Raw genomic sequence first — 24,973 nt, forward strand, 5'->3', positions numbered from 1 at the left:
TGAATCTCAAGGTAGTATTAGTATATGGTAACATACCTACTTTGATAATAAATTTGACTTTGACTTTGGCATCTTAGCATCTTAAGCAAAAGGAAAAAAGAATTACGCTGATAGTTGAGGAAAGAGGGAGGAAGCTCAAATGAAGCATGAGTATGGGGCTGAACATCTAGTTCCTGTGCAATATATCCATCTGATATATCCATCTCTATGACTATATATGGATTATAGATATTAGCTGGATATATGGGACCGGAACTAGTCTTTCAGCACAGAACCAGGCTCTTTGTTCCACATGTTCATGTTGACCTCAAGTGCCTATCTCTAATAACTCCATTTACTAGCACTAGGTCCACAGCATTCTATGCCTCCATGATTCAAGTGTACAATGTGCTGAGAATCTCTGTCTCCATCAACCACACAGGCAATGCTTTCCAGATTCCAAACACGCGTCATTGTGCTTCTCTTTATTTGTAAACCTCTAATGGATTCCACCCCCCGCCACCCCCACCCCCCAGCTTTTCCGCTCCAAGGAGAGTAGTTACAGCCTATCCAGTTTTACTTCATAACTAAAATAAACCCCTCCTATCCAATATCTCCTCATTACTGATGTAACTCTACAAAATAAGTTTATGTGTCTGACAACTCCTTTCATTTCAGGAAAAGATTGTTGGATCAAAATTTTTGCTTCAAGGACTTAGTTCTTGTCTGATATGTGCAATTTTTTTCCTGTTGCTATTCCAGAGTAAAATTTGTTAATGCATCCCATTGGAAATTCTCATCTGGTTGCTGATCAAGACGGATATCAGAGTTGTATTGTACATGCATACTTTGTCAATAAAAACGGACCTTTGAACTTTACTTTGAATTTCTTTTGCATGAACCAAATTATTCCAGTGTCACCTTCTAAAGGTTGAACCTCAGAAAATGTTATCAGCTTAAGTAAAATGTTTTCACAGAAAATCGATTTTCTCCACATTCCTGGTAGTGCATGCATGTGCGTGGGGTGAAAGGGAAACTTAATACACTGTTTTGAATAAAACTGTGCCAGTACTGCTGTTCTATTGCATTGCATGAGCTTGAACAAAACCCTGTTTTCCCCGTCTCCTGTCCATAATTTTGCATCATTCCTGAGCATTTCTCTGGTGAATTCATCCTCACAACACGCCAAAGATCCAATTTCCACAGCAGCTGCTGGAAAATGACTTCAGCACAAAAATTAAGATAACATTTCTTGGAGTTGAGGCGTTGTTTCAGTAGAGTTTAATACTAAGCTATCATTTCTGAACAGGTAAATACAATGTTGGGTATGATGCTTTGAACAGAATGATCTATAAAGGAATGAAATTACATTGAGTTGATTTCAATGTGACTGTCCACCTTAATCTGTGAGTGAAAAACATAATCAATGAAATTCTGTTACTATTGTTTTATTTTAAATGTATTTATATGCATGCATTCACTGAACTACAACAGTGACAACACTTCAAAACTAATTCATTGCCACCATAGCTCTTTGGGATGCTTGGGGGCATCAAATGACTTCAACTTCAACCGCACTATTTATTTGATTAAATGTTGCTGTGTTGAATTCACAAATAGTAATGATAGTTCTGTACCCAATTAAAATTCCTCAGAAGAGCCAAACTATATGTATGTATGGTAGAGATTGTATTTTGAACACATAAAATTGACTTAAATTGAAGCTGAGTTATTTAGCTTATGATGGATTACTATTCCATCCTTTGACAAGCTGTGCGCAGTAGGGGGTTACTGAATAGCTGTCTCCAGCAAGTATAGGTCATCTGGTCAGTTGCATTTCATTTTTACACTTTATAAAACCTCTAACAGGCCTTAAAGCCACATAAAAGGATTTTTACAACAAGCAATTTATAGACTGTCTACCATCTTTGTGCAGTTTTTTAGAAAGATGCTTGGATCTTAATATTCAAGTAGATTTCTGTAAACAGTCATAACCATTTGTCATAAATATTTTTCAAGAATCTAATTTAGATAATGCTTTCCTATTTTAAAAGGCTAACTTCCTGTGCAAAAGCTTATCACATTTTTAGAATATTCACATTGGACATTGCTCAGTAATCAAAATAGTATATTGGCAATTTGTTAGAAGCTATTTTTAACAACCATTTTATTTTAATCTAAAGAGAAGAATCTTTGAAATATATTACCAAGAATATCAAAGAGGCAATGGAGCTTCCAGTTAATAGTAAATCTTATTTTCAGAAATTTACTTTCTTCATGAGGTTTGAACATTTCTTCTTCAGTTTCTTCATATGTTATTATTCTTGGTATAAAACCGATTCCATTTACTTACAAGACTTGTCAAAGTAAATTTATTATCAAAGTACAAATATATTACCATCTGCTACTTTGGCATTAATTTTCTTGCAGGCATTTATAGGAAACTAAAGAAATAAAATAGAATTTATGAAAAACTATACATAACCAAAGACTGACAAACAACCAATGTGCAAAAGAAGACAAGTCGTGCAAATAAACAAGTAAATATTACTGAGGCCATGAGTTGTCGTGTCCTTGAAGGTGAGACTGTAGGTTGTGGAATCAGTTCAGAGTTGAGGTGAGTGAAGTAATCCATACTGGTTCAGGAGCCTGACGATTGAAGGGTAATAACTGTTCCTGAACCCAGTGGTGTGGCTCCTGTACCTCCTGCCGCATGGTAGTAGTGAGAAGAGAGCATGGCCTGGATGGTGGGGGTCCTCGATGATTGATGCTGCTTTCTTGTGGCAGAGCTCCCTGTAGGTGGTGGGAAAGGCTTTGCCAGTGGTGGACTGACCTATATCCACAAACTTCTGTATTCCCTTCTGTTCCTGAGCATCGGTGTTTCAACACCAGGTTGTGATGCAGCTAGTTAGGACACTCTGCATTGCATTAGCATGACATCAGGATTTTTATGTGCATTCCTTGGCCAAACATTTGAAGGAAGTTTTACACAAGCTCCAGGCAATAGTGACACATATAAAATGCTGGAGGAGCTGAGACCTGATGAAAGATCTCGGTTTGAAACATCGACCGTCTATTTTTTTCCACAGCCGCTGTCTGCCCTGCTGAATTCCTCCAGCATGTTGTGTGTGTTGCTCTGGATTTTCAGCATCGGCAGATTTTCTTATGTCTAGGCAATAGTGGTTGAGTCTTTAACTGTAGCCTTTTGGGGTCAAGGGATAAAATTGTTTGCAGTCAGATCCCTCACGCACACTCAGAGTTTCAGTGCTGCACAAGCTCACCTCAGAACGTAGTCGTGGAGCATGGCGGTCAGTCATGGACAGCTTGGTGCACTGGAAGACTAGAAACCACAGCTTTGCAAAGATGGTTGTCAATGGTTACACTTATAGACCCGTTGGAAATGTGAGTGAGGTAGTAAAGTGATACAAATTGGGCAGTCAAATGCAAGAGGGAAGAATATGGTAACGTGATATTTAGGAACGTTGATGTACAGAGAGATCCTGGCCTGCAAGTCCATTGCTTCATGAAAGTGGATAAGCTGGTAAAGATGTACAGCATTTGACTGGGACACGGAGTATAAAAGCTGACAAGTCACATTGCAGCTGTGTGAAAGATCGTCTAGAATATATCTGGAGTATCGTGTGCAGCTCTGATCACCACACTATAGGAAAGATGAGAGGCCACAGAAGAGGTTCTGAAAGATGGTGTCTTTTTTGCGGCATGTTAACTGTAAGGAGAGATTGGACAAACTTGGCTTCACCTATCACCTTCTACCTTGTCCTCCGTCCCCACCCCCTACCTTCCAGTGTTGAAGAAAGGTTTCGGCCCTGTTCATTCATTTGCATAAATGCTGCCTGACCTGCTGGGTTCCTCCAGCATTTTGTGTGTGTTGCTCTGGATTTCCAGCATCTGCAGAATCTCTTGTGTTTATGATTTGCTGCTCCACTGTAACATCTCCTGGAATGCCTACCCTGAAAAAGTTTAAATCCTCTCTTTGATGAGAGTTCAATGAGACCCTCTCTCACTGTTCCCCGTTTGCGATCTTTCTTGCCCTCTGATTCTTCAACCGCGTACTCACCCAGACTTGCTTGCATAGTCTGGAAACGTCTTTGCCAACTTCTTGATCCACATGGCTTCTAGCTCCATTGACAGACTCCCAGTTTGGACCCACTTTTGATCCCAGCTACCTGCATTCAATTGATTGTTTCTTCCACTGCTTATCCCTCTGCATTCAATGTGCCACACTCTCTGCTATGTAGAGATACCTACAGGTCTTTCTCAGTCTCAGCCACAGCTCCAGATCTCTCTCTCCTCTGCCTGCCATGGACCTCTCTGCCCGGATCCATACCTTCAACTGTCAGTTCCTTGCCTTCCTCGGAAAATGACCCATCTCCAGAAAGTGGATCCCGCTATCTCCGGCTCTGGTCCTGAAGGCCCTGTGTGCCTCCAGACCATACAGCCTGTTGCCTCCTGCTTGTATTTCAGTTTGGATCAGATGCATTTAGACTGCGGATCCCACCATCCCCAGCTCAAGTTCCAATGACCCCAGACGCCTTCAGACTGCATGCTAAAAGGCCTCTAGCTCCAGCTCCAGCCCTGAACTCAACTGCATCCACCTCCTGGCCATCTCCTTCCTTGCTGCCACTGGGCCCCTGGGCTCCTCTACCCCCATCACCGTTCTCCATCCTTAGATCCCCCTCACCCCACCTTCACTCACCAACCCCAGGTCCCTCAGGTTCTCCTGTCACTTCTTGGGTCCTCAGAGCCTACATCTTCCTTCCACCCTGCATTCCCTGAACACCCCAATTTTCCCCTCTTCTTTGACGCCACCAACTCTCCTCCCCCCTTGAATAAATCACACATCCATGTTGAGCTCATTAATTTCATCAACTTTGCCTCCAACTTCCACCTTGCCCTTAAATTCACTTAGTCCATTTGTGAGTACTCTCATCCTTTACTCGATCAAATTATCAACAACCATCTTTTATAAACCTAACAATTCCCATGGCTGTCTTGACTATACGTCTCCCCAACCCGTCGGCAGTAAGGATAGGTGTGTCCAGGAAAGATTCTTGAAATAATATGTGGACCGGCTGTCTAGATGAGAGGCCGTGCTGGATCTGGTACTAGACATTGGACCTGGTCAGGTGGCAGGTCCCTCGTGAGTGAGCATTTCAGAGGCAGTGACCACACTGCCTAACCTTTACTTTGCCTTGTACAGGGATAGGAGCAGATGGTATGGAAAAGTATTTAATTAGGGAAGGGCAAATCATGATGCTATTAGACAGGAACTTGGGAGTGTAAATTGGGAATAGATGTACTCAGGAAGTGCACAAGGGAAATGTGAAGATTGTTTTGTGTGCACTTGAATGAGTCCCTGGATAGGTTTGGCCCACCGTTGCTAGGAAAGGATGGTTCTTAGAAGGAAGCATGGCTGACAAGTGAAGTGGAACATCTAGTCAAGAGTAATAAGAAAGCAGACTTAAGATTCAGGAAGCATGGATCAGACGGGAAGCTTAAGAATTATAAAGCAGCCCGAAAGGAGCTTAAGAAGTATCTTAGAAGAGCTAAACATGAAAGGGCCCTTGGCAAGAGGTATTTAGGAAAACCCCAAGGTGTTTTACATATACGTGAAAAATAGGAGGATGACCAGAGTAAGTGTAGAACCAGTCAGAGATATAGGAAGAACCATGTGCTTGGAGTTTGAGGAGGTAGGAGAGGTCCTTAATGAATGCTTTGCTTAAGTTTGCACCAGTGAGAGGGACATTGATGTATGTGAGGACAGTGGAGAACATATTAACATTGAGAAAGAGAATGTGTTGGATATTTTGAAAAACATTAGGATAGATAAATCCCAAGGCTGTATGGAATATAACCCCAGGATATTTTGGGAAGTGAGGGAAAAGATCTCTGCACCTTTGGCAACGATTTATGGCCCTCACAGGTCACATGAGTAATACCAGAGGACTGGAGGGTGGCAAATGTTACTCCTTTGTTCAAGAATGATAACAAGGATATCCATGGGAATTATAGGCCAGTGAATCTTTATTTAGTTGTGGGCAAAAGATTGGAGAGATTTCTTAGAAAAAAGGATTTATAAGCATTTGGAGAAGCATAGTTGGTTAGGGATAATCAGCATGTCTTTGTGAAGGGCAGCCTCATGAGCCTGGTGAAATTCTTTGAGGATATAACAAAGGACATTGATGAAGATGGAGCAGTGGATGTGGTGTATATGAATTCTAGTATGGCATTTAACAAGGTTTCCCAAGGTAGGCTCTTACGAAAAGTCTAGAGGCATGGGATACATGGAAAGTTAGCTACGTGGATTCAGAATTGGTTTACCCATAAAAGGTAGAGGATGGTAAAAGATGGAGCATATTCCTCCTGGAGTTCAGTGGCCAGTGATGTTCTGCGAAGTTCTGTCTGGGACTCCTGCTCTTGGTGATTTTTATAAATAAGTTGGATGAGGAAATGGAAGGGTGGGTTTTGTAAATTTGTAGGTAACATGAAGGTTGGCGATGTTATGCATAGTGTAGAAAGTGTTGTGGTTGTAATAGGACATTGATAGGATGCAGGGCTGGGCTGAGAGGTGATAGATGGAGTTCAATCTGGCAAAGTGATCCACTTTAGGGAGTCGAACTTGAAGGGAGAGTACAGGGTTAATGGCAGGATTCTTAGCAGTGTGAAGAAAAGAAGGATCTTGGGGTACCTATCCATATCTATAAAAGTTGCTGCTCAAGTTGATAGGGTACTTACCACTCATAAGGAAGGCTTCAGGAGTAAACGCTGAGGAAAAATCCTGAGTGGGAATCCCTAAGGCTGTTCAATATTGACTGACAACGATGTTGAATTCAATGTTTACTGGCAACTCCTGGTGCCAAACTGTATCGGTCTCCGTCATTTCTTTGGATTCATCAGCTACATGGAGGGGCAACAGCTTGCTCTCTCTGTATCATACTGCCTTGGCTTGCCTGTCACATAGATAGCTGAGATGCAACTTACATGGTTGACCCCAACCAACTGTGAGCCTCATTGGTTAGATACATGGGGGAAATATAGCTTGAATGCAGGAAATGGGATGAGCTAGGTGGAAAATGTGGTCAGCAATGAACTCATTAGACCAAAGGTCCTGTTATATGCTGTATTACTCTATCATCTTAAAAGGGCATATGGTACATTGGTCTTCATTAGTTGGGCAAATGGAGTTCAAAAGCTGTGAAGTAATGTTTCAGCTCTGTAAAACTCTGGTTAAACCACACTTGGAAGTATCCTCATTGAAGGAATGATGTAGAATGTTTAGAGAGGGTGCAAAAGTGATTTATCCAGATGCTAGCTGGATTAGAGAGCATGTCTTTTGAGGACAGGTGAGTGAGCTAGGGCTTTTCTCTTTGGAATGAAGGACAATGAGATATGACTTGATAGAGGTGTGCAAGATGATAAGAGGCATTGATTGAGAGTGGATAACCGGAGACTTTATCCCAAGGCAGAAATGGCTCATGTGAAAGTGTATAATTTAAGGTTTTTGGAGGAAAGTAGGGAGGGGGGGGTGGGTTTGCTGTCAGGGGAAGGTTTTTTACACAGGTAAATGTATGGAATGTGCTGCCGGGGGTGGTGGTACAGGAGGATACTTTAGGGGAATTTAAGACACTCTTAGATAGGCACATGGATGAAAACAAAATGGAAGGCTATGTGGTAGGGAAGCATTAAATTGATCTTGGAGTTGGAACAACTTCATGGCCTGGGGTCCTATACTGTTCTATGTTCTCTGTTCTATAAAGGGTGAGAAATCATTGATCTATAAAATATTTAATGTGAAACTAGTAAGGAAAAAAATTGAATCTATTAATAAGGAAGTGGGAAAAGGCAGTTGCAAAATACTCACCAGAGTTAGAGGAACCTCAAGTTTGGAATCAATATGAATTCTGCTTTTTTCTCTTTGGATACTGTCTGACCTGTCTGTATTTCAGGGCTTTTGTTTGACCCTGCAGTCTTTGCTGGTTCTGAATCTTATCTTTTTTGTTCAAAAGAAATTTGAAATTCACAAGAGGCTTACCAATAAATGTTGAATAGTGAGGTGTCAAGAGTTAGGCTGTGATGGGATTGTTTAGCTAGTTCAAATCATTTGTCCAAACATTTGTGTTGAGGAGTATTTTTCAAAGATCTTCTCTGCTGACAGTTTGATCTACAGAGACACAGTGGAGGTCTACATTCTGTTGCATGGTTCTTGCAGCTGTCTGAATCATATCAGCATTTCTGAAGCCACAATGGACACCTTGGAAGATGTTACAGTATCATGATAAATGAAAATAGGGAAAGCCATTTTTCCAGCTATGGTAAGTGATGAGATTCTTTGGTGATTATCAGAGATAAAACAATTTATTTTTCCCTTGGAGAGTTGGACAATTGAAGATTCCTGAAATCCCTGGGCAGTCCCAAGGTTAAAATATCTCATGGATGCAATCACCACACACTAAACTATAATTCTTCAAGATTTCTGGTGCCTGACATAAAGGATTTTTTTATTTAGAAACTTACAACACTGGAACAGGAGGTTTGGGCTTGTGCTTCTTTGTTAGCCGCATCCCATCAAAATCTACAGCAAAAGTTACAGCAAACCATCTGGTCAGCTGTAAAGATCATTGGCTCCAGTCTGGCATCACTGCAGTACTTGTATGTGTCCAGGACAAAGAAATGGGCAGAGAAAATAAAGCAGACACTACCCACCCAGCAAACCACCTTTTCCCTTCTGGAAAGCACTATAGGACTATTAAAACAAAAACTTCACCCCATTTTAAAAGTTTATTTCCACATCTGTTTATCTGATCAAACGTTCAAGTTAGCCCCTTCCCACCATCTCTATCTATAAACCCCATTACTGCAGTGAATTGTAAATACTTTAAACCACATTTTATAATGCTGTTTACATTGTAAGTACATGCTGGTATTTATGTATTTATGCACATTTTATTCCATTTACATATTTTAACCTTTAACTCAAAGATAACACCTCCACCCAAAGGTTAAAATTAAGCTTATGATTTTTCCTTGCAGCTCCTCCAATAGTTTCCATTAAAACGGTATAACAGTTTCTCTCCTGTCAAATGGATGAGTTTCAGATTGGCTTGCAATGTGAATCTCACAATAACCTGTACCGATGTGGCAATTGTAATAGAGCCACACCTTCCAAGGCATTAGACCTGTTGTAGGGGAAAGAATAATGAAGGCAAGTAATTAGTAAACAGGGATATGGATTGTGCTAATGTGGTGTCAGGGAAACACAGACGAAGTCTAGAAGTAGAGACACTTAATTATCCTTTCAGGTGCTACACCTCCTCCCTCACTACCATTTAGGTCCCCGAACAGTCCTTCCAGGTGAGGTGACTCTTCACCTCAGAGCCTGTTAGCGTCATATACTGTGTTTGGTGCTCTCGGTGTGGCTTCTTGTATATCGGTGAGACCCTACGTAGATTGGGAGACTGCTTCACTGAGCATCTATGCTTCATCCGCCAGAACAAACGGGATCTCCCTGTGGCCACCCATTTCACTTCTACTTCCCATTCCCATTCTCATTCGTCCATCCATGGCCTCCTCCACTGTCGGAATAAGGCCTCACTTAGGTTGGAGGAACAACACCTTATACTCCATTTGGGTAGCCTCCAATCTGATGGCATGAGCATCGATTTCTCAAACTTCCAATAATGTCTCCCCCTCCTTCACCATTTTCCATCCCCTTGTCCCTCTCTCATGTTATCTCCTTGCCCCCCCCCATCGCCTCACTCTGGTGCTCCTCCCCTCCCTCCCTTTTTTCTTTCTTCCATGGCCTTCTGTTCACCAACTTCCTAGCTCTTCACTTCATCCGTCCCCCTCCAAGTTTCACCTATCACCTGGCGTTTATCTCTCCCTCTCCCTACCTTTCAAATCTACTCCTCAACTTTTTTATTCGGCTCCTGCCAAAGTGTTTCAACCTGAAATGTCGATTGTGCTTGTTGTGTATGTGGCATGGCTACACAACGATGCTATTAATAAAAACACTGGACACGTTAGCTAAGTTTCATACTTTTTTTACTGGCAGAATCCAAACTTTAACACACACATACAGATCAATGCGCGCTTAATAGCTCATGCTCAATATGTGCCTAATAGCACATTCAATGACATGTTACTAAACATAAAGTAGTCCCTTATTATACTTTAGGCTATACGGTACACTCCTCCCCTTTTATTTTAATAGTGCATCAACTGTTTTTTTTTACTGTGGCACTATGCTAAACAAATATATCTATCCTTAACTACAAACGCCTACCATTTGTTTACTTAGTAACTTAATAATATCAAATTATAACAAAGTAACACAATAATATCAAATTATGACAAGCTTTTTTTTTTACTTTTGGTCTAAGACCCATTTATAACTCAAGTCTCTGGTGAGGGTCTTCTCTGTGTCTCTGGGTAATGTCTGTCAATAACTTGTTTGTTTTAATACAGATTTCCATATAAAAGTCATGAGAAGTTGACCTCTGAGCATTGGGAGTTAAAAAGATGTGTGCCTCCAACTTGCTAAAAGTTCTAGGCAGCAGATCGCCTCCGCATAATGAAGACTCCTCTGTGCAGCTGTCCTGGATACATACGCATCTTTGTGCTATCACTTGTCTTCCTTACCCATATCTCATTTGTTCCAACTGAGCTAATTAGACAGTCAATCTTCATATTCTCCTTAGTTTCCAAATAGATAGCCTGACCTTTATGATACTATCTCTCATTGTAATATAACTTTCCATCTTCTATTTGTGCTTCATATCTTTGTGCTGGTGATTCAGCAGGAGTGCTGGGAAGATGTCTCAGGAGAAGGTGGAGATGCTGGTCTTTTAGGAAATTTAAGCATATTGAGAGTTTACAGATCTTCTGTTATCTGCTCATCTGTTAACAAGTAATTTAACAGTACAGGTGCAGGTTTTCATCTGTTGTCTGTAATTGGAACAGGGTCATTAGGTCTCCTCCTTAGTTTCCTTGTCATTATTGGCTTTACCTCCACAGAATCTCCTGTGAGTTCCATTGCTAGCCTCTCATTCTCAATCATCTTTTTATCTTCAATTTCCTTCACTGCTGCTTTCTTCTCTTTAATATAATTCCTTTCCACTTATTCTGTCTCCAGTTGCAGAAAAAGCTCCGTATTTTGTATTCCTTCCTTGTATTGTTGATTTAGTTTCTTCATCCTTTTCTGATACTCCTGCAAAGTGCCTTCCTTTAACTGCTGTAGCTGTCTTTTGAGAGATATCAATTTCTCCTGGTACATCTGCTCTTCTACTTCCAGGTACTCTTCATCATCCTACTTATTGGCAATATCTGTCTCCCTTGCATCCTCTGTATCTGCATCCGAGTCGCGGCCACAGATACTGTGTTCATTCTCATTGTTCATGCTGTCTAGCTCCTCCTCATTGTTGTAATAGTCGACAATGAGTGAGAGGAGAGCTGCTGACATCTTCCCAGCTGAGCTGCCCTCCTTTGTTGACACATCTAGTGCCTTGATGGTGTGCCAATCCAACAGGATTTTCCTGAGCCATTCACGTTCCAGCAATGGTTGTCCTCCATTTTCCAGTACATAGAGGTTCACCTGCTGTGTTTTATCTCCGTAGGTCACTGTCACTTTAATTTTACCTTTGGGACACACTCTTTGTGTAAGTCTTTAGCAGTAGTTTAATTCGTTTCAGAGGTGTGTGAGAAAACAGTTGTTTGTAGTCGCGTACAGAGATCACTGTTAAAGCTGAGCCTGTGACCAACTCCATTTTTAGTCTCACGCCTGCCACTTGTGGAGTGATCCATATTACTCTTCGATCATTTGTCTCTTTTACGCTGTGAAGTTGCTGACAAGATAATTCATTTTTGTCGGAGTCATTTTCATCAGAACTATCTTCTTCCATTTTGTGCACATTGTTGTATTTTCTTTTCTGGGGTTCTTGTTTCTCTATATTTTGTCCTTTTTCTGCTGTTTACTAGCTTTGCATACTCTGCCAATGTGGCCCTGTTTGCCACAGTTTCTGCATTCTTTGTCTTTAAACCAACAGTCATCAGGGTCCCACAACAGTAACATTTCTTTCCTTCATTTCTGTTCAGTGACATTTTATTTGTGGCATATTCCAGAGATTTTTGTTGTTTCTCGGAAGCACCCCATGTCACTGTTTCCGTTGATATTGCAATGTTTAGTGCTTTCTCGAATGTAAGGTCTCTTTCACGCAGAAGCTTCTTCTGTGTGGTTTCACAGTGCATGCCACACACTGACCTGTCCCTCAATGCATCTGATAGACCAGCTCCAAATTGACAATGTTCTGATAATTTGCACAATTCAGCACAATATTCAGAAATGCTTTCATTTCTGCTCTGATTCCGATTGTGAAATTTAAATCTTTCAGCAATGACCAGTGGTTTGGGGCTTAAATGCTGTTGGAGAGTGTCTACTATTTGCTTGAACGTTTTGTCAGCTGGCCTTTCAATGGTTAACAAGCTCTGTAGGCAGGCCCTATGTTTTTGCTCCCATAAATCTGAGTAAGACACTGGATTTCTTTTAATCATTAACACCGTTAGCATCACAATATAACTCTACTCTTTCAATGTAAGCTGCTCAGTCTTCAATGCTACTATCAAATATGGATAGTTCCAATCATCAGCATCTTTGTTAAGTTAATTTAGCCCCGTTTTCCCCGTGTTTTCTTTTTTGACTCACGTGTTCTTTTTGCTAGCACCACGAGCACACTCCATCTAGTTGTGTGTGTTGTTTCTTTTTTTCTCCCTTCTGGGGCAGGCAGGCCCTCAGCCCCTGGGGGGGTTAGTGCCGGCTGTGGTCTTGGCTGGATGTGCTGCGGCTCCGTCTGTGTCTCTTGGTCTCCCGATGTTCCTGATCCCGGCTGTGCTCCTGCTTCCTTTCAGACTCGCGACCTCGCTCTGCCTCCTTCTCCTTCTCCTTGGCCCATTCCTTGCACTCTTCCTCTGAGTGCCATTATCAGTTAAAACACAGCATTCCGATAAGATGTATGTTCATTAACCTCGTCACCAAATTGTTGTGTATGCGGCCTGGCTACACAACGATGTTATTAATAGAAGTTCTGGAGACAGCACCTAAGTTTCATGGTTCTTTACTGGCAGAATCCGAACTCGGCACACACATACAGATCAACAAGCGCATGCTCAATATGCGCCTAATGATGCATTCAACGACGTATTACTAAAACGTAAAGTAGTCCCTTATTATACCGTAGGCTAAACGGTACAGTACTCTTTTCCATAGATGCTGCCTGGCCTGCTGAGTTCCTCCAGCATTTTGTGTGTGTTGCTTGGATTTCCTGCATCTGCAGATTTTCTCTTGTTTGTGAAGTAGACATGGAATGCATTACAATGACACCCAAGTTTCAGGAACTTCACTAGTTACTGTATGTCATAGCATTAAATGTGTGAATATTCATTTTATTCTGTAATCAGCAAGTAATCTGTTACTTAATTATGTCTTTCTGTAGCCACCATTCTGTTAATAAAATGTAGTTTTACTGGTAATCTTGTCAACTGATAATGTAAAAACTGCACCAAATTCATGCTTTGACTGTCTCCTGGTGTGCACGAGCTTTTTAATAAAACTCCCATTATTTCGAACACCATCTCCATGTGGTCTTTCAGTTTGCTCCAAAAAGGCCAAGGCAATTTTTATTCTGACAAAGTCAGATAGTTATCTCATGTAAAAATACATTGGCAATCCTTTTTCTCTAAAGTAGGATGTATGCTCCACAATACAATTCTATTGCCTACGTCAATATAATCAATTTAGACACAATGGAACAGAAAATATTGTTTGAATGCTGAAACAAAAGAACTGTTATCAGTAACAGAAGGCTAAACAATGTATATAGTCCAATAATATGTAAATGTGCTATTCTAAGGGGTTTGTTATAATTATAGACCAATTGAGCAAGCAGGGAAAGGTACTTTTGTTTACTGTGTGGTATCTAAATGACTTATGAAAAGCAATTCCACATTTTATAGGGTCATAGGTTCTTAGAGTACTACAGAATGGAGACAGGCCCTTCCATCCAAAACTAATCCCGTCGACCTGCATATGGACTGTTGCCCTCCACACTCCTCCCATCCTGTTACGATACGGAAAAGGTTCTCAGACCTGAGCTGGATAGGCAGAAAGGCACAAACTCCAATTATATACTTAAAATTAAGTTTACTTGGACAGAACAGAGCGAGCATTAAAATACTTGTCTGGCCCATGTCACTGCAGCTCTCCCCACCATTCTGTTGATCTGCGGCACCGCTCATAACCAGTCTGAAGTTGAGGTCTTGAAGGACCATCCCAAGCCCCCAGATGTGCTACTTTTATACCCATTCCACTGATATGAGATGCTGCAATCAGGGGACTAATGCATTAGCCGCAGCCCAAGCCACCAAACCAGAACAAATCATCACTTGTCACCACACTTCACACATCCCACCCCTGCATTCACCTAACTTTCATGATCCCACGGTTATTCTCCCAGAAATATTGCATTCCCATGGCTGTCATCCAAGCTTCTGCAGCCACTTCTGCTACGTTCAAGGCAGCGGTGGTGAGACGTTCGACAAGCACAAAGATGGACCCCTTAACAATACGCAATCCAAACTTCCCTTAAGTATTGAAATTGAACCTGCATCCAACACTAGCAGCTTGTTCCGCACTCTCACCACCCTCTAAGAGGAGAAATTTCAGAGTCACAAAGCACTACAGCACGAAAGCAGACATGACCTGCATTGTATATCTGTGGACAGGCAAATTTGTCACTTTGGTTGGCTGTGTAATTTGAAATTCTAATCAATACCAGAACCAGGTTTAATATCGCTGGCATATGTTGTGAAATTTGTTGTCGGCATATGTATGCCGCCCCCTCATCAACTCACTGAAATATTTGGAACCTTGGAATGGCGCCCAAGTAAACCAACTGCAATCTGTTTACTTTGCCAGTAAAGACTATAATTACCAATTCCATGCTTGAACTGGTAATGAGCTGCTTATGAGTCTGATTAACATTTCTGTAGAAATGAACTTCATCCATTTTCTGCATGTCAGATTCTGTGTTTATCTCCTTCCTTTCCTCTGGCATTTTTCTTCTTTTGACAAGAACCTGACCGTTTTGCTATATTTTCAGATACAATTTGAATAATCAGGTGTACTATTATGACCTAGTCTGTGCTTTAAAGATTAATATGATCTCCTGCTGCTCTTTTAGGCATGTTCTTACAGGAAATAAACAGTCCGGTGTTAATGAAATGAAAAAAGACATGTTGATTAAACTATGTATATTTTCCTCATCTGACCTTGTGCATTAGTACTAATCAGTAGCTCATAGTGCTTCTCTATGGAATTTTGTTTCCATTAATTAACTCTCAAGGTGTAATATTTCTCCTATATTCCTTCTTTCAGGGTGGAGTACATTTTGGCTCAACTGAGTTACCTTAGTATAATATTTAATATTCATATTCCTCTTTCCATAATAAAATACAAAAACATCTTTGTAGCAAATCTTGTATAATGTCTTGATGAGAGACAACATTTCAACTGTTTATTTTCCTCCACAGATGCTGACTAATCTGTTGATTTCCTCCAGCATGTTGTGTGCATTGGATTTCCAGCATCATCTGAATCTCTTCTCTTTACAATATACTGTATTTTATACAGCTTTTGGAATTTATTCATATTATTTTGTGATGAATTCCCCATTTTTAAATATATTTTTATTACATTTTTAAGAGAATTACATACAATGAATAGAATAATAGAGTAATGAAAATTAATATTAGCCCTCCCCCTCCCCTTAACCCTCCCCCCCCTTAACATCCCTGTCTAAAAAAAGAAAAAAAAAGAAAGAAAGAAAGAAGAATTGCCTGGATATCGGAGGGTCCTCACATGCACTATGGAATTCAAAATATATATTTTTATTTTTTCCCCAAATAACTAATAATTTTATCTTCAAAGGACCTATATATTTAATCCTATTGTTTGTAGATAGGGGTGCCAAATTTTCAAAAATATATCATATTCATTACTTAAATTATAAGTAATTTTTTCAAGTGGAATGCAGCTAAATATTTCATTATTCCAACGATCCATAGTTAAGTATGAATCTGATTTCCAAGTAACTGCAATAGCTTTTTTGGCTACTGCCAATGTAATTTTTATAAATTTTTTCTGATATTTATTCAATTTAGGTTTCGGTATTATCCTTTCAATAATGCCTAATAAAAATAATGTTGGGCTATGTGGAAGTTATATTCCAATAATTTGTTCCAGTAAAAGTCTTAGATTTATGCAAAAAGGTTGAATTTTAAAACAAGACCAAGTACAGTGTAAAAAAGTACCAATTTCTTGATTACGTTGGAAACATTGGTCAGATAAATTTGGGTTTAATCTATTTATTTTTTGTGGTGTAATATATAATTGATGTAAAAAATTGTATTGTACTAATCTAAGTCGGACATTTATTGTATTTGTCAGACTCTCAAGTCATAGTCTTGAACAATTTTTTCATCAATTTTAATATTCAAATCAGTTTCCCATTTTTGTCTTGACTTATGAATTCCTGGTTTAATTGTCTGTTTTTGAATCAAATTATACATACAAGACATAAATTTTTGAATTTTTCCTTTTTGAGTTAAAGTTTCTATTTCATTAGATTTTGGCATTAACATTGTTTGACACAGTTTATCTCTTAAATAGGCCTTTAATTGAAAATAACAGAAAAGAGTTTTATTTGATATTTTATATTTATTCTTTAATTGATCAAACGACATCAATATACCTCCTTCAAAACAGTCACCTATGTATCTGATCCCTTTTTGAAACCAGTTATATAAAAGTTGATTATCCATTGTAAAAGGAATAAGTCTATTTTGAATTAGGGTTCTCTTTGCTAATAAAGATTTCTTTATCTCATCATCCACATTTACCTTATTCCATAAATCGATCAAATGTTTTAATATAAGAGATTCTTTCTTTTCCCGTATCCATTTGGATTCCCATTTATATATAAAATCTTCTGGTATGTTTTCTCCTATCTTATCTAACTCTATTCTAATCCATGTCAGTTTTTCTTCATCAAAAAAAGATGCAATAAATCTAAGTTGATTTACTTTATAATAATTCTTAAAATTTGGGAGTTGTAACCCTCCTAGGTCAAATTTACATGTCAATTTTTCCAACGATATTCTTGACATCTTACCTTTCCAAAGAAACTTCCTCACACATTTATTCAACTCTTGAAAAACCTTCTGGGCCAGTTGTATTGGTAATATTTGGAATAAATATTGTAATCTGGGAAATATATTCATTTTTACAGCATTAACTCTACCTACTAATGTTATTGGTAACATCATCCATTTATCAAGATCTTCTTGTATTTTTTTCAATAATGGCAAATAATTTATGTAAATTCTTTATATCATTATTGACTCTTACACCTAAATATTTTATACCATTTGTCGGCCATCTAAATTGAGTTACTAATCGACATCGACTATAATCTCCTTTAGAAAGGGGTAAAATTTCACTTTTATCCCAGTTTACTTTATATCCTGATATTTTCCCATATTCTTCCAATCTGAAAGATAATTTATGCAACGAATGCAATGGGTTTGTTAAATAAATCAGAACATCATCAGCAAATAAATTAATCTTATATTCCTCCTGGTTAACTCTGAAGCCCACAATATCTGGATTCGTTCTAATTAATTCAGCTAATGGTTCTATCGCCAATACAAATAGGGCAGGTGATAATGGACAGCCTTGTCTAGCTGACCTTGTTAACTGGAATGATGTTGAAATTTGACCATTTGTCACTACTTTAGCTTTGGGACTAGTATTTAAGGTTTTAATCCATTTTATAAAAGATTTTCCTAACCCATATTTTTCCAGTACCTTAAATAAAAAGTCCCATTCCAATCTATCAAATGCTTTTTCTGCATCCAAAGCAACTGCCCCACTCATTTCCTCCTTCTTTTGTGCCAGATGAATTATGCTAAGTAACCGAGTTACATTATCCGCCAATTGTCTATTTTTAATAAAGCCTAATGAAATTAATGAAACTTTAAAAAAATTTTACTCTGAATTATATCAATCAGAATCACAAAATGAGGTTGCTGAGATAGAAATTTTTTTATCACAAATAACTCTTCCAAAATTGAATTCGGAAGAACAGAAAGGATTAGATATGCCCTTTACATTAAAAGAGGTTGAAGAAGCTTTAGGATCACTTCAGAGTAATAAATCTCCAGGAGAAGATGGTTTTCCACCTGAATTTTATAAAAAATTTCAGGATTTATTAATCCCTCTCTTTTTGGAGTTAATATATCAAGTGGAAAGAACACATAAACTTCCACAATCTTTTTCGACAGCGATCCTAATAGTATTGCCAAAAAAAGATAGAGATCTTTTAAAACCAACATCATATAGGCCTATTTCTTTGTTGAATACGGATTATAAAATAATAGCAAAAATTTTATTTAATAGATTATCTAAATATTTACCAAAACTAATACATATGGATCAAACAGGCTTTATTAAAAATAGAATTCCCCATTTAAATCTTGCATTCCTGACTGAGTCAACCAGGATACCAGTTGACACCCAAACTCAATCAAATATTGAAAAAGACAGAAAGGAGAGATATCCTTTCTTTTTCCAATATTTTTATTAAGTTTCATATACACAAATACAGAATTCATAAGGATACTTATTATAAATCAAAATAAAATAGCACAAAATCACACTGATACAATCACGGTATTCCATAATGATGATCAATCAAATAAAATAAATTGAATGATGAAGTACAATAGTATGGTTAATTATATTATTAAAAATATCTGTACCCCCTGCCAAGACAAAGCTGGTTGGTAAAAAAAACAGAAAAATAAGAGTACTTTACCATATAGTGTTTTATAATAATAGCCCAGATCTATATTTTAATACAATTCAAAGATTTTTAAAATAGTTCAGAAAGGGTCCCCATAATGTTTGAAAAGCTTGGTTAGGATCAGAAATTGAACAATGAATCTTCTCTAGATTTAAACATGACATAACATCACATAACCATTGAGCATGTGTAGGGGGGAAACCTCCTTCCATTTAAGCAAGATCGTCCTCTTAACCATAAGAGAAATAAAAGCTAGTACCCATGAATGAGAAGTCTCCAAAATTATAACTCCTTCCTCAACAATACCAAATAAGGCAGTCAAAGGATTGGGCTTAAAACTAACTTTTAGAAGTACAGACAAAGTTTGGAATACGTCTTTCCAATATTTTTCAAGGCTTGAACATGACCAAAACATATGAATTAATGAAGCCTCTCCATTATTACATCTGTCACAGTAAGGAGATGTATCTGCAATATAACGAGAGAGCTTGTCTTTAGGCATATGAGCTCTATGTAGTACTTTAAATTGTAGAAGGGAATGACGAGCACATAATGATGAAGAATTAACCATTTTGAAAATAACCCTCCAGTCTCATCAGATAATGAAGTCTGTAGATCTTTTTCCCAATCTTTTTTTAATTTTATCTGAAGGAGCCATTCTCAATCACGACAACAGACCATAGATATTGAGCCATTTTCAAAAGGTTTGAAACTAGAGAAATCCAAATGATCTATTGTCTTCACTACCATTCAATATGATTCCTATGTTCTGTAATCCTCTCAATGACTAATGATCTGTTAAACTTGTCTAGATTACTTTCATCATTTAGAGTAACGTAAGTATAGAACATAGAACATTGAAATCTACAGCATATTACCAGCCCTTCTGCCTACAATGTTCTGCCAACCATGTTATCTACTCTAGAAGCTGCCTAGAATTTCCTTAGCACATAGCCCTCTATTTTTCTAAGCTCTATGTACCTATCTAAGAGGCTCTTAAAAGACCCTATTGTATCCATTTCCACCAGCTGTGCATTCCACGCACCCACCATTCTCTGTGCGAAAAACTTAACCCTGATACTGCCTCGGGACCTATTTCCAAACACCTTAAAACTATGCCCTCTCATTTTAGCCATTTCAGCCCTGGGAAAAAGCCTCTGGCTATCCACACAATTAATACCTCTCATCATCTTATCAGGTCACCTCTCATCCTCTGTAGCTCCAAGGAGAGAAGGCCGAGTTCACTCAACCTATTCTCATTAGGTATGCCCTCCAATCCAGGCAACATCCTTGTAAATCTCCTCTGCACTCTCTTCAGGTGTGGGCTAATAAATGGCAAAAATGTTTACTCCAGGAAATATTCATTGTTTTTTATCATTACCAAATCCTGACTAACATTGTATTTGGAATAATTTGAAATGAAACTTAAAAGTATTAGCAAAGTCATAAACTGGGTATTTAGTGCAACTCAAGATCTCAATATTTATTGTTTATTTACCTACTATTATTATTTTCATCTTTTCTCAGTTTCTGCTGGTAAAACCTGAGGTATGGGCATAGTCCAGCAGTCATTTCTCAATTGCTAAGAACTTCCAGCCTATTCTGGTGGAAGTATTTAGTATTGCGGCTTTCTGGAGATTTACATAGATATTGCTGTGTAGGCCTACTTGTTTAATGCTGTTGTGTAGTGATTTTGCAATGGTACCAGTTGTAAATATTACTACCGGGACAATACTTACCATGTTCATGTTCCAGAGTCTTTCAATTTGAATTCAGCATATTTCTGTAAGTTGTGTGTGTTGGAATGGTTATATCTAAAGTAAATTATTCTTGCTTGTTTATCTTGTAATATCAAATCCAGAGATTGTCCTTTCTGTACTAATGGTTCAATTGTAATATAAAGTGTAGTACTCCTGCTCTAAAACTGGATCTGTTATATAATAATTAATTTTTCTTTTAATTTTGTGCTTGCGCAGTTTGTCGCCTTTTGCACGTAGGTTGCTTGTCTCTGTTGTGGGATGGTTTTTATTGATTCTATTGTGTTGCTTTCTATTTACTGTGAATACTAGAAAGAAAAACTACTGTGGGTAGTTAAGAGTCAGAAAATTCTAGAAAGGGTGGTGTATATGACAACATATATCTACTTTGATAATAAGTTTACTTTGAAGTTTTTGATGATAGTTCCCTACTACAATCTCAAGGCAATTAAGGATGAACAATAATTGTTGAATTTACCATAACATCACTTTCTTCAAAAAATTAAAAGAAACTCTTCAGAAAAGAGGGTCAGGGTCATTAACTTATAAATGCTGCGTTTGAATCGCCTACACTTTCTGTGTATCACTCCCTACTCACAACCTTAACTTCCTTCCAAAACCACTGATTTTAGCATTTTCCTCAGAAAAATCTCTCTCTGAGTAACACTCAACTCCAATTTCAAATTCCCATCTGCTAAGATGTTGGTCATACAGTTAGCAGGACATTGCACTTTTAACTCTACTGTTTTCTTCATTGAAAGAACTAGTTTCATTCATTCAAATTCCTTCAGGAATTATGCTCTCCTCTGTTCCACTAACTGCAGGGGATTCATGGCTGAATATTTTGGTAGACTATTGTGTGGCACATTTAAGTATTAAATCTGACTGGCCTACAGAAAGCTCTCCGGTATCATCCCAGAGACGTTGCTGTCTGTAGGAAGCTTGTATGTTCTCCCTGTGATCGCGTAGGTTTCCTCCAAGTGCTCCAGTTTCCTCCCACATTCCAAAGGCAAATAGGCTAATTGGTCGCATGGGTAATTTGGCATGTATCCATATACAACTCTGAAATTTGTCTTCTCCAGATAGCCACAAAACAAAGAAAGAACATGAAAATCAAATTGTATGTTCTTTATCCTTAAAAATATCTTTTCTGCTCCAAGCCCACTGGGCTCATCTTTCACTCAAATGAAGAGTGCTACGTTACAGTATAAGAGCTTTGGTGATCCTGGTTTCTGCTACTGTCGTTACGGTTTACAGGCTCTCCTTGTGACTCTGTGAGTTTTGGTCATGTGCTTCGGTTTCCTCCCATATCCCTAAGTCATGTTCTTCGGAAGATTAACTGGCATTATAATGCCACAACATATAATGGCACCAACCCATGTTTGTATGTTAATGGTAGAATCTGTGGAAAACTGATGAACATACGGGGAGAATAAAATGAGATTAGTGTAAGATTGGTGAAAGTGTGTGTTAAATGGTCAGCATGGATTTGATTGGCTGAATTGTTTGTTTCAGTGGTGGATGACATTATGACCTGAGATTACTGCTTCTGTCCTATGAGTGAATTTATATTAATCTGTAATATCATTCCTTTCTCCCTCCAGAGCTTCAAGAGACCATCAGTTTAAAGGCAAAGGCATTGTTTGAGAAATGAAAAGGCCCACAGAGCAATTTCAGGTTCTGAGCAGATGTAGGCATTCCTGGTAATAATAGAGCTATTAATATCTTTTATGAACGAAAAGGCAGAATTAAAGGAAGACAGATGCCTTAGAGAGTTACAGGACTGGGGAAAGTTACTGAGGTACATAATGGGGAGATTATGGAAGGAAATGGGACAAGAATCAGATTTTTAAAATTGAGATTCTGCAGGTCAGGAGCAAATTCTACCCATCAAGCTCAATTGTGCAGTGATGGCATATGAGCACCAGACTTTGAGATGAACTGAAGTTTCTGCAGGGGCATGTTTCTAAGATGCCAGTCAGGAGAATATTAGAATAATTATCTAGTGATAACAGGAATGTAGGTGAAAATGTTCAGCTGCAGATAAATTGAGACAAAAGCAAAGTAGGTGATGTTCTGATGGAAAGGACTGTTCTTGCCCATGCCACAGATTCACTCAGCGGCCACTTCATCAGGTACCTCCTACACATAATTAAATAGCCACTGAGTGTACGTCTGTGGTCTTCTGCTGCTGTAGCACATCCACTTCAAAGATGAATGTGTTGTGAATTCAGAGATTCTCTTCTGCATACCAGTGTTATAATGTGTGTTTTTTTTTTGAATTCCTATTGCCTTCCTGTCAGCTTGAACCAGTCTGCCCATTCTCCTTTGACCTCTCTCATTAGCAAGTGTTTTCATTTACAGAACTGTCACACACTGGGTGGTTTTTGTTTTTACACCTTCACTGTAAAAACTCTAGAGATCGTTGTGTGTGAAAATCACAGGAGATCGGCAGTCTTTGAGATACTCAAACCACCATGTCTGGCACCAACGATCATTCCATGGGCAAAGTCACTTAAGTCACATTTCTTCCCCATTCTGATTTCTGGCCTGAAAAACAACTGAACCTCTTGACCGTGTCTGCATGCTTTTATGCATTGAATTGCTGCCAAATGATTGGCTGATTAGATATTTGCATTAATGAACAGGTGTATATGTTTACCTAATTAAGTTGCCATTGAGTGTATATGGTCTGTAGCTCATCTGAGTGTTAAGTAAGATGCCAAGGCTGTGAAGTCTGACTCAGCTTCAAATAGTTACCAAGTAGAGGGTAAAAGTCAGTGACTTGGAATGGGTTTGCGGTACTTTTCAACACAATATCATTGCTGGAGGTTGAATGAGAAGGATGAGGAGAAAGCTTACACAGAAAGAGTCATCCAGGATTAAATTTGTGGCTTCACAGAGCTGTGTCAAATATGAAAATATTATTGCAGGGGGTCACATATAGGGTTTGAGAAAGATAGACACTGGATTTTGGAGGCAACCATGCGCTCAAGGAATAACTTGATAAGGAATAACTCTGAGAAATCGGTTACTTCCCTTTTCCATAAAAATCTGCAAGAATACTGAAAACAATTGAACCACAGTTGAAGGAGGCGGAGCGGAGTGGTGATGGCGCTAAACAACAACTCTCTTGCTCGCATCTTCAGAAACAGCTCTATTTCCATCTTTAATATCTCTATTTTTCCTCTTTCAGGGTTCTTTTGAAGACCCGGACCTGGCACCACATGCTGACTATGATTCTTTGCGGGTATGGGACCTGCTCTCAGGGTTTCATGATTGGCCTTTGTTTGGCACACTGGGGTCTTGGCCTAAGAGTCCGGCTCGGCTTTGGAAGCCTAAGATCTCGGGGCTCTGGAGATGGGAGGATCGAGGGTCAGTGTCACGACTGGAGACCCCTGTGTTGTAGGGGGAGTCGGAATATCTGCGGCTGTGTGCCCAGAGACTCGTGATCTTTGGGCACAGAGCTTGAAAAAAGCGACGTGGCGGACTTTTAACATCGTAAACCAGTGAGCTGTTTGTTATGTCTACCCACTCACTGAAAACGGAGTCACCTCTTTCTCCTTTATTAGGGAGAGAAAGAGCCTGTGGTATGTCGAGTACCGGGTGAAATGTGAAGATCTTAGAGTAACTGCAAGTCTATGCCTTTGCTGTTGCTTTGCTCACACTTGAGTGCTCAGTGGCGGGTGCCCATGTTTTTATTTTGCCGGTGGGGGGAGGGGGGATTGTTGCTTGTGGCAGCTTACGGGTGGGAGGGGGAGCTGGTGGGGGGGGGACTTTGAGGTTCTAACATTTGACTTTGTTCATTCTTTGGGGCACTCCTCTGTTTTCGTGGATGTTTGTGAAGAAAAAGCATTTAAGGATGTATATTGTATACATTTCTCTGATATTAAATGTACTTTTGAAACCTGTGAACATATCGGAACCTGACAATGTGACTGGCATTTATTTGTATTAGTTTATTATTTCACAGGCACTGAAAAAGAGAGAGAAACGTAGTTTGCAAGAATTTGCATAGAATGCAGAGTGGGTGCAGGTAGATAATTAGTTGCATGGGTCATGACGAGTTCAGGAGTTCATTGTTAGAGAGAATAACGCTGGTGGGAGGGGTCCTTGATTATGCTGGGTGCCTTTTTTAGGCAACAGACTCTATGGAAGGAAGGCTGGTGTTATTGATGGTCTGAGCTTTCTTCTCAACTTCTTATGGAAAAGGTTAGCCCAACATCAAATTAAATCCAAACATCAAATCAAATCAAAGTTTAATCATCATTCAACCATACAAAGGTACGGTCAAACAAAACAGCA

The 24,973-nt window shown here is 39.0% G+C and overlaps 1 long non-coding RNA gene across 1 annotated transcript in view; it reads left to right on the plus strand.

Moving 5' to 3' along the window:
• LOC132390729 (uncharacterized) overlaps positions 1-24,370 on the plus strand; it is a 55,482-nt gene extending 31,112 nt beyond the window's left edge. Inside the window, exon 3 of the long non-coding RNA XR_009510992.1 lies at positions 23,865-24,370. This is a non-coding gene — a long non-coding RNA (uncharacterized LOC132390729). The remainder of the gene's footprint in view (positions 1-23,864) is intronic.
• Positions 24,371-24,973: the final 603 nt, after the last annotated feature.

Source organism: Hypanus sabinus, chromosome 3 (genome assembly GCF_030144855.1).
Source record: "Hypanus sabinus isolate sHypSab1 chromosome 3, sHypSab1.hap1, whole genome shotgun sequence".
NCBI classification, from domain to species: Eukaryota; Metazoa; Chordata; class Chondrichthyes; order Myliobatiformes; family Dasyatidae; genus Hypanus; species Hypanus sabinus.